At 49.9% G+C, this 14,270-nt stretch overlaps 1 long non-coding RNA gene across 4 annotated transcripts in view; it reads left to right on the top strand.

Moving 5' to 3' along the window:
• The first annotated feature begins 634 nt into the window (after positions 1-634).
• The window catches only part of LOC132681438 (uncharacterized), a 58,158-nt gene continuing 44,522 nt past the window's right edge, over positions 635-14,270 (top strand). For 3 of the 4 annotated variants that reach the window (XR_009611063.2, XR_009611062.2, XR_009611061.2), the window contains exon 1: positions 635-1,883. This is a non-coding gene — a long non-coding RNA (uncharacterized LOC132681438). The remainder of the gene's footprint in view (positions 1,884-14,270) is intronic. The other variant, XR_009611064.2, reaches the window with a different exon arrangement.

The following is a 14,270-nucleotide window of genomic DNA, read 5'->3' as shown; positions in this document are numbered from 1 at the left end:
CCTTCCTGAATTCCCCAGGCCCTCCCTGTCACTCCCACCCTCTCAGCTTCTGCCAGTCTTCTGAGGCAGGGACCATTAAGGCCGTTTCCACAGATTTGGTGATGCAAATACATGCAAATATATGCAAATCGCCATGTAAAGGAGGCTTGCCACTGTGGTTCTAAGTGGCTGTCACAGCTTCTCTGACACCTGTTCTGAAAGACAGCTGCCCTGCCCCCCTCCTGCTCAGGAATCTATCTGATATTTACCCCCCTTTCTCTTCCAAAACTCTGGCTTCTGGTCCCCTTTCCTTCAGGGACCCTGGCTGGACACTTGGAGTCTTCTCTCCAAACTCTCTAGAGAGGGCAGGAAGGGAACCACATTTTATTGTGCACAGACTTTGGCCTCTGAAAATTACACCATTTCCTGGCTGTGTGGCCTTGGAAAAACAGCTAAACTTCTCTGAGCCTCAGTTTCATCAGCAGCAGAATGGGAATAATGATAGTATTCACCTCATAAGGTTGTTGTAAAGATTCCACTCAATACTACACGTAAAGTGCTTAGCACAGTACCTTTGAAGAACATAGGAAGTGCATTGGCTATTAACAATGTGATTATCATTGACCTTGCTGGTCATCGTATTCTCAGGGCTTGGGCTTTAAGACAGGTATGCAGATGGGCAGAGTTCTGGCATGTGCACATGGGGACTCATCCTTGTGCATGCATGTGCATACACGCGTGCACAGCTGACAGCCTCACGCACTGGCAGGGCACATGCTCGGGTACACACACATTCAGAAACACACACAGGAGGAGGCTGTGGGAGGTGGAATCTGAGTCATCGAGACCAGAGCTGTGGGTGGTGCTTTTGTCCTGATTTCCGGGGCTCCACGCTCCATTTCGAACAAGGAAATGTATGGGGGATGGCACAGCCAAGCCTCCAACTGAAGCTAGTTGTGTGGGCCCTTTCTTGCATCAGCCCCCTCCCCAGCTGGTCCCAACCCAGCTCTGTGTCATCTAGGCTTCTCTTTTCTCTGACCTTAATGCCACTAAGTCCCCACAGGTGGGGCTGGGCAGGCACACTGGGTCCTTGACGTCATAGCACAAGCCCTGGATGACATCATAGAGCAGGTGCTGCCTGCTCCCTGGAGCATGCCCTAGGAGCTTGGTAAGTGTAGTGGGGAAGGAGGTTTGGGGGAGGTAACATATGGTGGTAGTTAAGAGCCCGTAATTGGGAAGGAGACAGACCCAAGTTCAATTAAGTCCTGGTTCTGCGTGACCTTTGGTAGTTTCCTTAAGCTCTTTGGATCTCAATTTCTTCACCAGTAGAATGAGGTCAGTCATACCTAACTCAGAGGGTTTTTGTATCTTTTCAATGAGATAATGCACATAAACATGTACTTTATTCAGTGCTGCATGTACTGAATGTTCATATGTGGCTGTCATTGTGGATGATGCTTATTGAAGGTGAGAGCAGATTTTCTGGGCAGACCCACCCCTAGCAGTTTTATCTATTTCCTGTAGAGCTGCCCCTCCTCCCACACCACTCAGGCCAGGAGGGAAGAAGAGGGCAGTGCTGCCTGGTACATGGGGTCTCAGAGGGCCACGTCCTAGGTTTGACATGGGTGGAGATATCATGCATGTGTCTCGGGAGACAGATTCAGCCAGCTTTTCTTCTCTCACTGGGAGATACTGGTCAAGATGGGACAGAGTCTTGAAAGTTCTTTCTTTAGAAAGAAAGACACTACCATTTACTGTATACCTACGATGTGTCAGGTACCATGCTGGGTGCTATTCCACGTGAGCTCTTTTTACCTTCCCAGCAGTCCTGTGAAGTAGCTCCTGGCATCCCCAGTGCATGAGACAAGGAGAAAATGAGCGACTTTCCCAAGGACACAGAGTGGGTAAGCAGAGGAACTGGGATGCAGACAGACTCCCATTCCATGCTGTCTCACCACATCAGTGGTATTAACTGATTCAGGTGGACTCCCTGAACATGGCATTAGGGAGTATCAGTTCCCTGAATGTGCAGGGGGAAGGTTCTCTATTTCTTGGGTCAGTCTCTTGAGAGCCTTGTGGGCAATGGCAGAGATGGTGTGAACTAGTTAATATACTGGAAGTGTCCCCAGGTGTCATGCACTTGGCTCCCAGCCAGTGGTTATATGACATCAGGGAAGGGACACAGGTGTATGGGACACAGGTGCATGGAGGTAGGGGGTGGCGTAGGGGCAGCCTAGACACCTGCTGAAGGCTCAGTCCTATGCCAGTGGGTAGCTGGGTGGGGAGGGGGAAGCAGCAGATGGACAGGGTCGGGGTGGGGGCAGGGATGCTGAGTCGGCTCTGAAGCCCAAGGTGACTCGAGAATCTGCCAGGAAGAGACAAATGTGAAGGAGAAGAAAGGAAGGGAGGGGAGGGGAGCTGTAGTGGAGGAGAAACTGAGGCAGCCCAGAAGGAAAATGGGGTCAGGGCAGATGATAGAAAAGGGTTTGCAGGGTCTGGGGCAAGATGACACAAGTTCTTAACCGAACTCTAATGGCAAGAATTGTTCTTTAGTTTCCTCAGCTACAAACCAGGGTACAAATAGTGCGTGTACCCCAAGAACCTCTAGTTCTCCACCACTAGAACCTAAACTTCATTTTGGCCTAGCTGCCAAGGAACGAGCCACAGGGAACTTAGTTACTATTGGGCCCAGGAAGGGCCAACTTTGGAGGGCTCCAGGGGGTGGCTTCCCACCCCAGTCTAACCACATACTCATTTCTCCAAACAATGGTCACTTTTTCCTCTGGCCCCAGATTGATAGGCCTGCATAGTAGGCGCTCCAAGAACATTCACTGAAAAGATGAAATGAACAATTGGCTGGTACATTGGTCAACAATTGCACCTTAGCTGCTTTACTGTCAGCAAATAGTTCTGGAGCATCCACTTGTTCTTAGCAAAGAAGACCCAGTCCTCACCCTCAGGATCTAATAGATCAGTGAGTAAAGAGTCTAAGGTGGCAAAGAGTGTTAGCAGGGTGCCTTCAGAGGTGCTCCCAAACCAAGGCCAAGAGGAAAAGGTGGCCAACGTTTGGAGGAAAAAAAATATGTGTGGTTAGGCTGGGTTGGGGAGCCAGCCCCTGGAGCCTTCTGAAACAGGCCCTTCCCGGCCCCAACAGTGATTAAGGTCCTTGTGGCTGGTTACTCGGCAGCCAGGCCGGAAGAAAAAGCCCGTAATTAACAAGCTGGCACTCACACAACCACATGTCGGCACGCCCAAGTGCTGGGATAGCTGTCTGTCAGTTGTAGCTGCTGGTGGAATTTTTTAGACAGCTGGGCTCAAGCCGGGAAATGAATATAAGTTACATTTCTATGCATCGTTGTTCGTGGTGGTAAAAAAAATTAATCAGTGACATAGCTGTGACACATACTCATTTAAGAGTCTACAGAGAAATGTTCATTTGTCAGAGGCAGCAAAGAAGAGATTATGTGTCAGCCGGGGAGGGGTGAAATATTTATACAATGGCTAATAAACACCGGTGTGTAAGGGGGTCAATTGATTGTGTCAGTGGCCACATGACAAATACACCATTGAGCAGCCATGGGTACTACCCCTGTGCCCGGGGGCTCCATTCTGATGACAAATATACAACGTGTTACTGTTAATGCTCCCCACCGACCACTGGCTCGGCCCTCTTTGCCGTCTGGGCAACCGCAGATTACTAGGAAGCAGAAATCCCATGGAAGCTGCCTACCCCCAAATTCATTAAGTTGAACTTGAAGTTGGTAAATTACTCCCCAAATACCAAAACAGCTGCAAAAAAACCATTTCTTTGTGTATGTGCTGTTTTTTAAAACTTCATGTTTCTGAATTTCAGAAGGCCCAGAAAATGATTGGTCTTTTTCCCTGTCTCTACCAAGACCATATACCAGCACTCCGATGCAGACCTCACTCTGCCCCATCCCCTCATGGGCACAGTGGTCTTTCTGGGCCTAGACCCCCACCTGCCATTGCCTAAAGGGATAGCAGTCGGATCAAGACATTTGTCATTCCCAGGGAGGAAGCCCTTGACTCTCACTTCCCCGTATGGACTTGTGAGAATGGCCATCAAGTTTTTCAGAAGGGGACGGACATCCTATCAGCAATGAACACTACTAGTTTTTGAGCCCCAATCACATACCAGGCTCTGTGTCAAGCACTCTACATACATTATTTCACTGAGCCTTATACAACCCTTGAGGTAGGTCCAGCTGTATAGCAAGAAAACCAAAACTCAGTTTGTCTAAGGCTCCCAGTTACGTGGTTGGAGGTGGGACTCCAAGCAGGTAGGACTCTGGAGCACAGCCTTCTCCATCCTGGCTTGCCTGTTCCACCATTGTTGGAGCTGTGTGTCTCATGGTTAACACCTGAAACTCTTTTCTTTTTTAAGTTTACTGATTTATTTTGGGAGAGAGAGCAAGCGAGCACGAGTGGGGAAGGGCCGAGGGAGAGGATCCCAAGCAGGTTCCATGCTGTCTGTGAAGAGCCCAACATGGGGCTGGATCCCATGAACCATGAGATCATGACCTGAGCTGAGATCAGTAGTTGGATGCTTAACTGACTGAGCCACCCAGGTGCCCCTAACACCTGAAAATCTTAATCCTCGTGTTGAAACAATTCAGATTCTAAGGGATTAATTTATAACCCAGAAGATTGTAAACTTGTGGAGGCAGAGGCTGTGTCCCAAGCTCTTTGCTCACTGCATTCACTCCAGAAAAACTTGGCTGATTCTCCTTTCTTAACTGGGGAGGGTAGAGCCACTCCCAATCCCTAAAATGCTCCAACCATCTTGGCTGAGAACTATGGGACTTGTTCCCACCCCTGTCCCCGTGACTGAGAGAGGCCCCCTCCTCTCTTGTGCACCTGCTCCCAGCCTAGAACCTGCTGCCAGATGCTGTACTGCCCCTATCGTTCCTGTGAGGGCATCCAGCATCCAACATCGTCATTTGATTTGGAATGCGATGACACCCTGAGAAAACAGTTGCAGATGAAATTTCACACATATCTGTGAATGTGGAGATTATAGATAAGCACACGTTGCAGCTTGTTTTTACTTTTAAAAATGAGATTCCTTCCTTACAAAGTGGTATTCCACTTTAGATTTCCCACTGTGGAACTGTTAATAATAATAATATTAATGATAGTGATCATAATACAAGTTGTGTTTATTGAGCATTTATTATATGCTAAGTGCTTTGTGTGTTCTTTTGTATAATCCTCACAATCCCATTTTACAAATGAGAAAAACAGAGAAATTAAGTAATTTGCCCACAGACACACATAACTAGTAGGAGGTGGGATTTGAACCTAGGTGTACCATCTGCAGGGCCTCTGGACTCTTATCCATTAAGGCCTGAGTTCTCTCGTATTGCACTGTAGTGACCCCACCCAGCCCAGCCCCTGACTTTAGCCATGTTGAAGTACTCTAGCTCCACAGTTGGTCTTGTTTTCTTTGCACCTGGGCCTTTGCAAATGCTGTTCCCATTGTCTAAAATGCCCTCCCTTCTATTTGCTCTCAGCTGGGTACTCCTTGGGGACCACTGTGGAGAAGCTTTGGCTCTCACGTCTTACCCTATCCACAAACCATCCCCCTACCCTGGCCTCCAAAGTCTCCCCCAAGCGCAGCCAAGGGTGCCCTAGAAGCCTGCCCTCCCATATTCCCACAGCCTGCAGGGCTGGCTCCAAGGGTCTAGGACAAAAGGTGACTGGGAAAGATCTTGCACAAGAGTGGACCACATTCCCAGTGCCAGACCCATCCTCCACATGGCCTCCACAGCATCCTTAACATAGTTCTGACCGGATCACTGCCCTGCCACATGCCCCTCTCAACACTGTACGAGCCTCATTTTTCCTCTCTCCTCCAGCCAAACTGTCTCACCTACGGGGTCCCTGAACAGGTTCTACTCTCTCTTGCCCTCGGCTCTTTCTGCTTGAAGCATCCTTCCTTCTTTCTCTGCTGCCTGACAGGTACTCATCTTTCAAGATTCATTTTGGTTTCCCTTTCCTCCAGGAAGCCTTCCCAGACTTCTTGAGCCTGAGCTAGCTCCTGCAGAGCAGGAGATTGGGATACTGCCCACTGTGGTATTCCTAATGCCAGGCATGGAGGAAAGCTTCAATGAATGTTTGTCAAATGAATGTCTGAATAAATGAGTGATCTGGGAGTGCAGAGAACCATAGAGAAGAGAGACCCCTAAGAATCCCAGACTCCAGGGGAGGAGATTCTGGAAGTTAAGGGTCTGAGGAGTCTCAGTTAAGCCAGGGAGAGCTTAAGGATGGGCTTCAATTTAGATTGTTCAAACAGACCAGCATTGTCCTCATGGATGTTAAAAGCTTTGTGGCCCCAGGAAAGTTACTTAAATTCTCTGAGCTTCGGCTACATCATCTGTAACATGGGGGCTAACGATATTACCAATATCATAAGGTTGTGTTGGGAATTAAATGGGATAAACAATTCAAGTCGTATATATGTTCTTGACAGCTACTGTTGTTGCTGCTGCTGTTGAGAGACTGACGAGGCAGAGGAGCTGAGAGGAGTGGCTGTATAAGCTACTCCAGGGTCCTGGGCAAGGGGACAATTAAGAGGAACCTGTATCTGGGGCCTGGTTTTGGCCCCCACAGGCTGTGTGACCTCAGACAAGATTCTTCCCTCTCTGAGTCTTGGTTTTCTCCTCTACAAAATAAGGACATTAATTTCCCTTCCAGTAACTACCCAATAGGATTACTGTGGGAGATCATATGAGATAATATACGTGAAAAAGCTTTGAAATGTGTTCAGGGCTGTATAAATGCAAGGGATTATGCTTATCTACAGGCAGTTTGTAGGGACTTAATTATTAGTCAGCATTTGCAGGCACCGAAGCTTTGGCGCAGCCCTGTAAATGTTCCCTTGGTAGCCCCTTGGTAGAGAAAGGGCCCGATGGAGGAACTGAGGCTGGGTTGTCAGCATGTGTTCAGAGGACCTTGGCAGTGGAGAGTAGGGTGGGAAGGTGGCACTGAATGGTACAGCACTGGTACCGTCCCCTTCCCCTGACAGGATCTGATCCCTGGTTCTAGGGCTTCTATCCACCCTTGCAGAGGTGGGAGTCTGCAGAGAGGGAGAGGAAACACCTTGGCTTCAGGTGTGAAGGGCTTCAGATGCTGCCAGGGGCGCCTCTTCTGGGTTTGCTCCTGGCAGCTCGGCAGGCTGGAGGAGCTAGAGACAGGCAGCAGCTGGCAATGACTCGGCATTTGCTAGGCCTGACTGGCTGGTGAGGGAAAGGGGTGCCCGGCCTCCTGGTGTTTGCACACCCAGAGCTATGTTCTTTGGAGGGTGGAAAGGAGGTGGTCCCAGGTTTCCCAGATTGGCCTGCCCTCCAGAAGCTCAGAGCAAGCACAACTCTTCATCAGGGATAGGCAACCAAGCCTGAAAGGGCCCAGCCAGAGGAGTGCCCTAGCAGGGCATGGCCTGGGAGTGGATGGCTGTGGAGGAAGGGAATAAAAGATGGGTTGGAAAGCAAAGACCTGGCCCTGAGATGTCAGAAGTCATTCCTCTGAAGACAGGGAGGAAGGTCAATGGGAGGTTCTAAAACAGAAGGCATGGAGTCCCAGTGACATCCATTCATTTATTTACTCATCCAAAATATATCTTGAGCACCTACTATGTAGCTGAAGATAGAGCAGTAAATAAGAGGGAGCTATCCCGACCTTGTGGAGTTTAGTCTTGCAAAAGAGACGGATATCAAGCATGCATATTCCCCAGGGGAAGTACAGGAGGCTTCAGAAGGGGAAACAAGAGGCTCCACCCAGCCTCCACAGTGGAAAGGCCTTTCCTGAGAAATGAGGTTCGAGCTGAGGCCAGAAAGAGCCAGCCAGAATGGGGGTGGATTCAGTTCAATTCGACAAATATTTATGGCTCATCTACTTTTGATGAACCAACACACCAAGTCTCTGTCCTCAAGGAGTTAGATTTTTGAAGGGAAAAGTGTCCCAGGAGGAAGGAACTGCATGTGTGTAGGCAAAGGCACAAGGGGCCCAGGATACCACAGGAGCCACCAGGAGCTTGGGTGCAGAGGGCAGAAGAGATGAGAGGCAAGGTGGGAACAGAAGACTCACCGTGGGCCATATAGTGCATTTGGAGATTGTCCCAAGGCAGTGAATGAGATGCTTAGATTTGTGTGCTTGAAAAGCCACTCTCAAGTATCCAGTGGCACCAGGGGCAGGTGAAAAATCACATGTAGGAGCTTCTGTCCCACGTTCCCTGCTATCAGGCCAGGTGTGAAGGCAGGGCAGGGTGTATGTAGGCTGCATGTCTAAACTGCTGTCAGACTGTGTCTGTCACTGACCCAGTGTGGGAGGGACTGAGTAAGTGCGTCTGCCTCACGCCTCCTCACACCTTTATTAGCGTTGGTGAGCTAGCCGTGATCAACAATAATCCTCACGTGGGCCTGGCGCCTCTGTCCATTTGAGTTTCACAAGAGATCTGCCCAGGAAGCAGAGCCAGTATTCCTACTCCCATTTTACAGATAATGATATCAATAACAATAGCTGACATTATTGAGTGTTTAACTGTGTGAAGAGCATGTGCATATACTACCTCATTCATTAGCCTCAGGAACCACCTCCATTTTACAGAAGCATTTACAGAGAATTGCCCAAGAGCACACAGCTTGTAAAGAGCAGAGCTGAGACCAGAACCCTGTCCTCCTGATTGCCTGTCCCCGCCCCAGGCCATCCTGGCCTCTACTGTCTCCTTTCATTTCTCCTCTTGTTATGGGGATCTTCCTGAGCAGGCAGTAACCTGGTAGTGCTGGAACAGCCCCGCCTCCTGAGCTCAAATGGTGAGCTTCGTCCCTTCATACCCCAATCCCTACACCCTGTCTGCCCCCACCCCCACCCCCTTGCAGGCCAGGACTCCTGAAATCCTGAGTCTCTGTGCCTGAAATCTGGCAGGCCCCAGCCCCCAGCAAGCACTGGTGCTCTCCTAAATCTTTCCAGAGCAGAGACCCCTCCTGCTTTCATCTCAGAGCCTCACTTGGTCAGAACAGACAGGAGAGGCAGGATCGATGTGCAGAGAACTCAGTAATAATCCCCGCGCAGGCAGTCAGGCTTCTGTATAAAGACAGATTAAAAACTCATTGGGTTGAGATAAGGAAATAATTCAGCCAGTTGGCCACAGTGGGAAAGCCTGAGGCTGCAGGTGCTGGTGGTGGTACATGTGAGGGGGTGGCCTTGGGAAGCTGCACCTCCCCCACCTTCGCTGCACCCTCAGAGCCACCTTTGCTGCCTGCCTTGAAGCCAAAGCTGACAAATCCCAGTCCCCCAGGGAGCAATGAGGGGGAGGCAGGCTGGGGGAAGCCGAGAGCACAGTTGCTGCCTAGCTCCACACCCTGGTTTATTTCCTCCACAGCAGTGAAATTATTTTTCTCATTTATTTGTTTACTTGTGTGCTGTCTGTCTCCTCACCCAGACTATAAGCCCCATGAGGCCAGGGATCTGTTGGTCTTGCGTACTGCAGTGTCACCAGCACATAGTAGGGACTTCTTAATAACTGTTGAGTAAATGAACGCATGGGTTGGAATCCTGGCTCTTACCACGCACTTCTAGGTCTGTGATCTCGCTGGGCCTCCGTCCACTTGGCTGAAAAATGGGCCCAGTAGTATCCCCCAAAGATCTCAACCCAGCGCCTGGCTCCTATGAGGGTCTAGATGAGGATTGTTAAACTGATTAGAAAATTGAAAATGTGTCTGACACGTGAGGCGCCATCAGGGGGAGCCCTTGTGCAAGGCGCTCGGCTAGCTGCGCCCTCCGCTGGCTCCCGGGTGAGTGCAACCAAGGCCGCCCCCTAGTCTTCCGCCCCCACCTTTGGGGGGGTTACCTCCTCCCCACTCGGGCCCATTCACACGCCCACCCCAACTCCGGCGCGCGTGCCTGCTCCGGGGACGGTCTCCGCAGCCCTGTGTCCCCTCCCCCTCTCCCGTCCCAGACTCCTTCCGCCCACGCGGCCCCATATGCTGGAAGGGCCTCCCACTCCCCATCTGTCGAGCCACTTCCTCGCCGCCGTCCCCTCCTCCGGGAAGCTGGTCGTGATTGAGGGGTGGAGGAGGGCCGACGTCTCACGGAACAATCTCCTTCCACGCCCCACTCCCCCAACCACCAGGCTTTGCAAAAATGCCCTCTGCCTTGTGGGCACGAACGCCAGGGCCAACCTCTGATCCTGGAGTTGGGTTGTGCCAACTGATGCAAGTGAGAACCCTGTGTGTGCTGAATTCAGTCCTGTGGGCAAACGTGCCGAGGCGGAGAGTGGGAGGGCCTGGAAGGACACCCTAGTGTTAGGCGGGCTGACTGGTGGCCTGCTCCTCTGGCCCTGCAGCACGCAGGTGCCAGATCCCAGGGTCAAGCTCCCAGGCAGTCAACTCAGTGACCGGGGCAGACACTTGGGAACGAGGGACAGAGCCACAGTCACTAGGAGCGGACACACGGCCGAAGGAGCACGGTGTGGAGGAACACGGCTTCCTTTTCTCGCCTGAAGGACCGGTTTCTTTTCGCAGATTGATTATTGCTGTGTGTGTGTGTGTGTGTGTGTGTGTGTGTGTGTGTGTGTGCGCGCGCGCACGCGCGCGCACTTTCGGGTGTTCTTAGTTGGCTTTTTTTTTTTAATGTACCTTGCTTGTCTAATGAATGTTTGATTGCACCTACATCCGGAGGCTGTTTTAATGAAAGGTGAAGGCTCCAAGAGGGAAATAAATAAAGGATCATTTCCCCATCCTCTGACCCCCCTCCTCGCCCAACAACAGCTCTGCATCCACAGCTGTCTTCTGGAGCCTATGCCCCCGTGAAAGTATTCTGTTCCTGTTTGAATGTTCCTATGTAAATGCTGCTGCTCTCCCGAGGAAATCACACCCTTCGAACGGTCACTCCCAGGGCTTTTATTAAGGGTGTGAGGGGGGAGATGAATGAGGGGACAGAAGCTCTCAGGGAGAGGAGGAAGCCTTCCTAGCTGGCCTGAAAGCTTAACTGCAGATTTGCTCACCCACTGGTTGAGCTCATGCCCACTGTGTGCCTGGCCTTTTGCTGAGAGCTATGGATCCAGAGAAAGCAGGCACAGGTTAGTACCAGTGTCATCAGTTCAATTCATCAACTGTTTGTTTAGCATCCCAGGACCACATTTTGACCCTGAGGAATTAAGTTCGGAGAGCTACAGTTTCCTCATCTGTAGAATGCAGCTGGGTGGCTCAGTCGGTTAAGCATCCGACTTTGGTTCTGATCATGATCTCATGTTTTGTGGATTCGGGTCCTGTGTTGGGCTCTGTGCTGACAGCTCAGAGCCTGGAGCCTGCTTCAGATTTTGTGTCTCCCTCTCTCTCTCTGCCCCTCCCCTACTCATGTTCTGTCTCTCTCTCTCTCTCTCTCTCTCTCAAACATAAACATTAAAAAATATTAAAATGAAGATGAAAATGAGATCGCAGGTGTAAAGTTCTTAGTACTGTGCCTGGCACAAAGTAAGCACTTAATAAATGCTATTCTTATTATTTTATTATTATCTACTATGTAGGTAGCAGTGTAAGGACTGTGAGAGGGCAAAGTATTGGGGCACAGATCTAGCTGAACTCTGTCCCATCCACCCCTCGGCAGATAACTGCTGAATGCCTAGGTACCAAGCACTGTTTTCTGCCTTGTGAACACAGTGGTGAGACAGGTAGACCTGGCCTCCGTGCACAGAGAGCTTGTGGGTAGCAGAGAATATCAGATCCCTACACAGGCTCTTTGGTGGCAGGGTGGGCAGAGCTCTAACACAGCAAGCACAGGCAGCTGTGGGAGCTCAGAGCAGGGGTACTTTACCCTAACTGTCTTCCCTGCAGAAGGCAGTTTAGCTAGACGGAGGTGTGGAGGGTGGGGTGAGGATGTGTGACAGATGGGTCAGAGAATGTCCTAGGCATGTGGAACTGCCTGCTGGAAGGCACAGAGGTTAAGAGAATGAGCTCATGGTTGGTTATAGAAATGAAATATCAGTTTCTCATGATGGTGAACAGACAGTTTTGGGATAAGATGCCTAGATTCAAATCTTTGGTCTGCTGTTTCCTAGCTGCATGACCTTGGTCACGTTATTTAACCTCTCTGTGCCTCAGTTTCCTATTCTGTAAAATGGGTATATTCCTAATAAGGAGTTAATAATAGTGCCCATTTCATTGGATTGTTGTGCACAGTAAATGAAATGATACCCATAAAGGGCTTAGCCCAGGTCTGGCATAAGGTAAACATTCAATAACTGTTAAACAGTAATATTATTCACTCTGCTGAAGATGAGACCACAGCATTGGGAGGTGAGTGGGAGGTTCAGATCATGAAGGACCTTATAATCCATGTTAAGGTGTTTGAACAAGCCTAAAAACAATGGGGAATTAGTGGAGCAACAAGATCAAATCTGTAGTCATCCTTGGCATCATTCTGGACTCCTCTCTCTCTCTCTCTCTCTCTCTCTCTCTCTCTCTTTTTTTTCTGGCCTTCTCTCTTTCGCTCTCCACATCCAATTCATTAGCAGATATTGTCATCTCTCCCTTCATAAATCATCCAGCGTCTGACCACTTCTTACCACTTCCACAGCCACCACCCTGGTCCAAGCCATCATTGTCTCTCCCCACATTGTTCCAGTGGCCTCCTAACTGGTCTCCCTAATTCCCCCCTTGTCCCCCTACAATCAGTTCTCCATGAAGGAGCTAGAGGGATCTCGTTAAAATGTAGATCAAATTGTGTCACTTCTCTGCTCAAACCCTCCAATGGCTTCACATCATTCTCAGAGTCAAAGCCAAAGTTTTTTAAATGGCCTACAAACCCTGCAAGGTATGGCCTCTTGCCAAATCTCTCCCTCTTCTCCTACTCCTCTAGCCTTGCTGGTCTCTTTGCACTTTCTCAAAACATGAACTTGCCAAGCACAGTCCCAGCTGAGGATTTCGTGCTTGCTGTTCCATCTGCCTGGAAGAGCCCCAGGTGTCAGTGAGGTCACTCCTTTCTTCCTTCAGATGTCTGCTCAGTGAGGGCTTCCCCACCCCCCACCCCACCCCACCCCCGCCAACACCTCATCTTTTGAGTAAAAGGCCTCTCTCCTGCCTGAGCACTCCATATTTCCCTCCTCTGCTTTTTTCTGTCCATGACAGTTACCACTCTCTAGATACTATATATTGACTTGGATTATTTCTTATTGGCCTCCACCTCCCCGCTGGAATATAAGGTCCATGAAGGCAAGGGCTTTGTCTTATTTCTTGCTTTGCCCAGCATACAGAACTGTGGCATGGCACATCGTAAGCTCTTGATAACTATTTGTTGAATGAAGAAGAAATAAATGAGTATGCATCAGAGAAAGACCACTGTGGTGTGGTGTTCACAATGGGTGGGGTGGGGTGGGGCAACAGTGGTGGCAGTATGGGGGAACTTGGTAATTTCCCCAGGGAAGGCTGATGGACAGTTCGCATGGGCCACGGTGGCCGAGCTGGAAAGCAGGGTGTGGTCTGGAGAGAGGCTTAGGTGTCTGTAGAGTTTGGGAACTGTCCAGCTGTGAGAGAAAGGATGAGAGACTGGATGAAAGCCAGTGATGTTGGCCCATTTTTGGTCTGGCATCTTGATGAACAGTGGTTCTTGTGACACAGTTGGGGAAGGGGAAGCAGCTTGGGTTGAGAGGTTTTTGATATAAGCCTATCTGAACCTCAGTTGCCTTATTTGTAGAATGAGAAGGATTCTACATCCCCACTTTCTGCTTTCTGGGGTGGTTATGGAGACAGAGATAAAAGAAATGGAAGCCCTATGTATGAGTGTCTAGTGGGTTCCCATATATGAAGGAGCATTAGTATTGGTATTCGTAGTAGTAGTAGGAGTAGTATAGTAGTAGTACTGTTAGTATTATTATTAAAATCCATCATTTGGGGAGATCTGACAGGCCAGTGAGATGAGAACCTGCGGCAGAACCTAATCAAATGCCAGCCTAGGTCGAAGCAAATGCCAGAAAGCACAGTTCAGTCGATATATGCAGTGGGTGGTCAGGGAGGGGAGAGAATATTGCGGGCTGAGCTGTTGGAGGCTGTTCAGAGCGGGGCCTGGCTGGATCCTGGATTGAGGAAAAGGGGAGCAAGAGTAAATATTGGGGTTTGGTGAGAGGCCTGTAGGCAGAAAGGCCGTAGGGTAGTTTGGAGATCTGGTGGTATGCAGGGACCCCTGGACATAAGATGAATGATTTGACCACCAGTGGACCTCCTCCTCCCCGCCTCCACCTGCTAGATGAGAGAATCATGGTGATCCTCAGGCAAGGG

Source organism: Panthera onca, chromosome A1 (assembly GCF_046562875.1).
Source record: "Panthera onca isolate mPanOnc1 chromosome A1, mPanOnc1 haplotype 2, whole genome shotgun sequence".
Classification (NCBI taxonomy): domain Eukaryota; kingdom Metazoa; phylum Chordata; class Mammalia; order Carnivora; family Felidae; genus Panthera; species Panthera onca.
The sequence above is the reverse complement of the archived record's forward strand: the minus strand, read 5'-3'. Positions and strand labels throughout refer to the sequence as shown.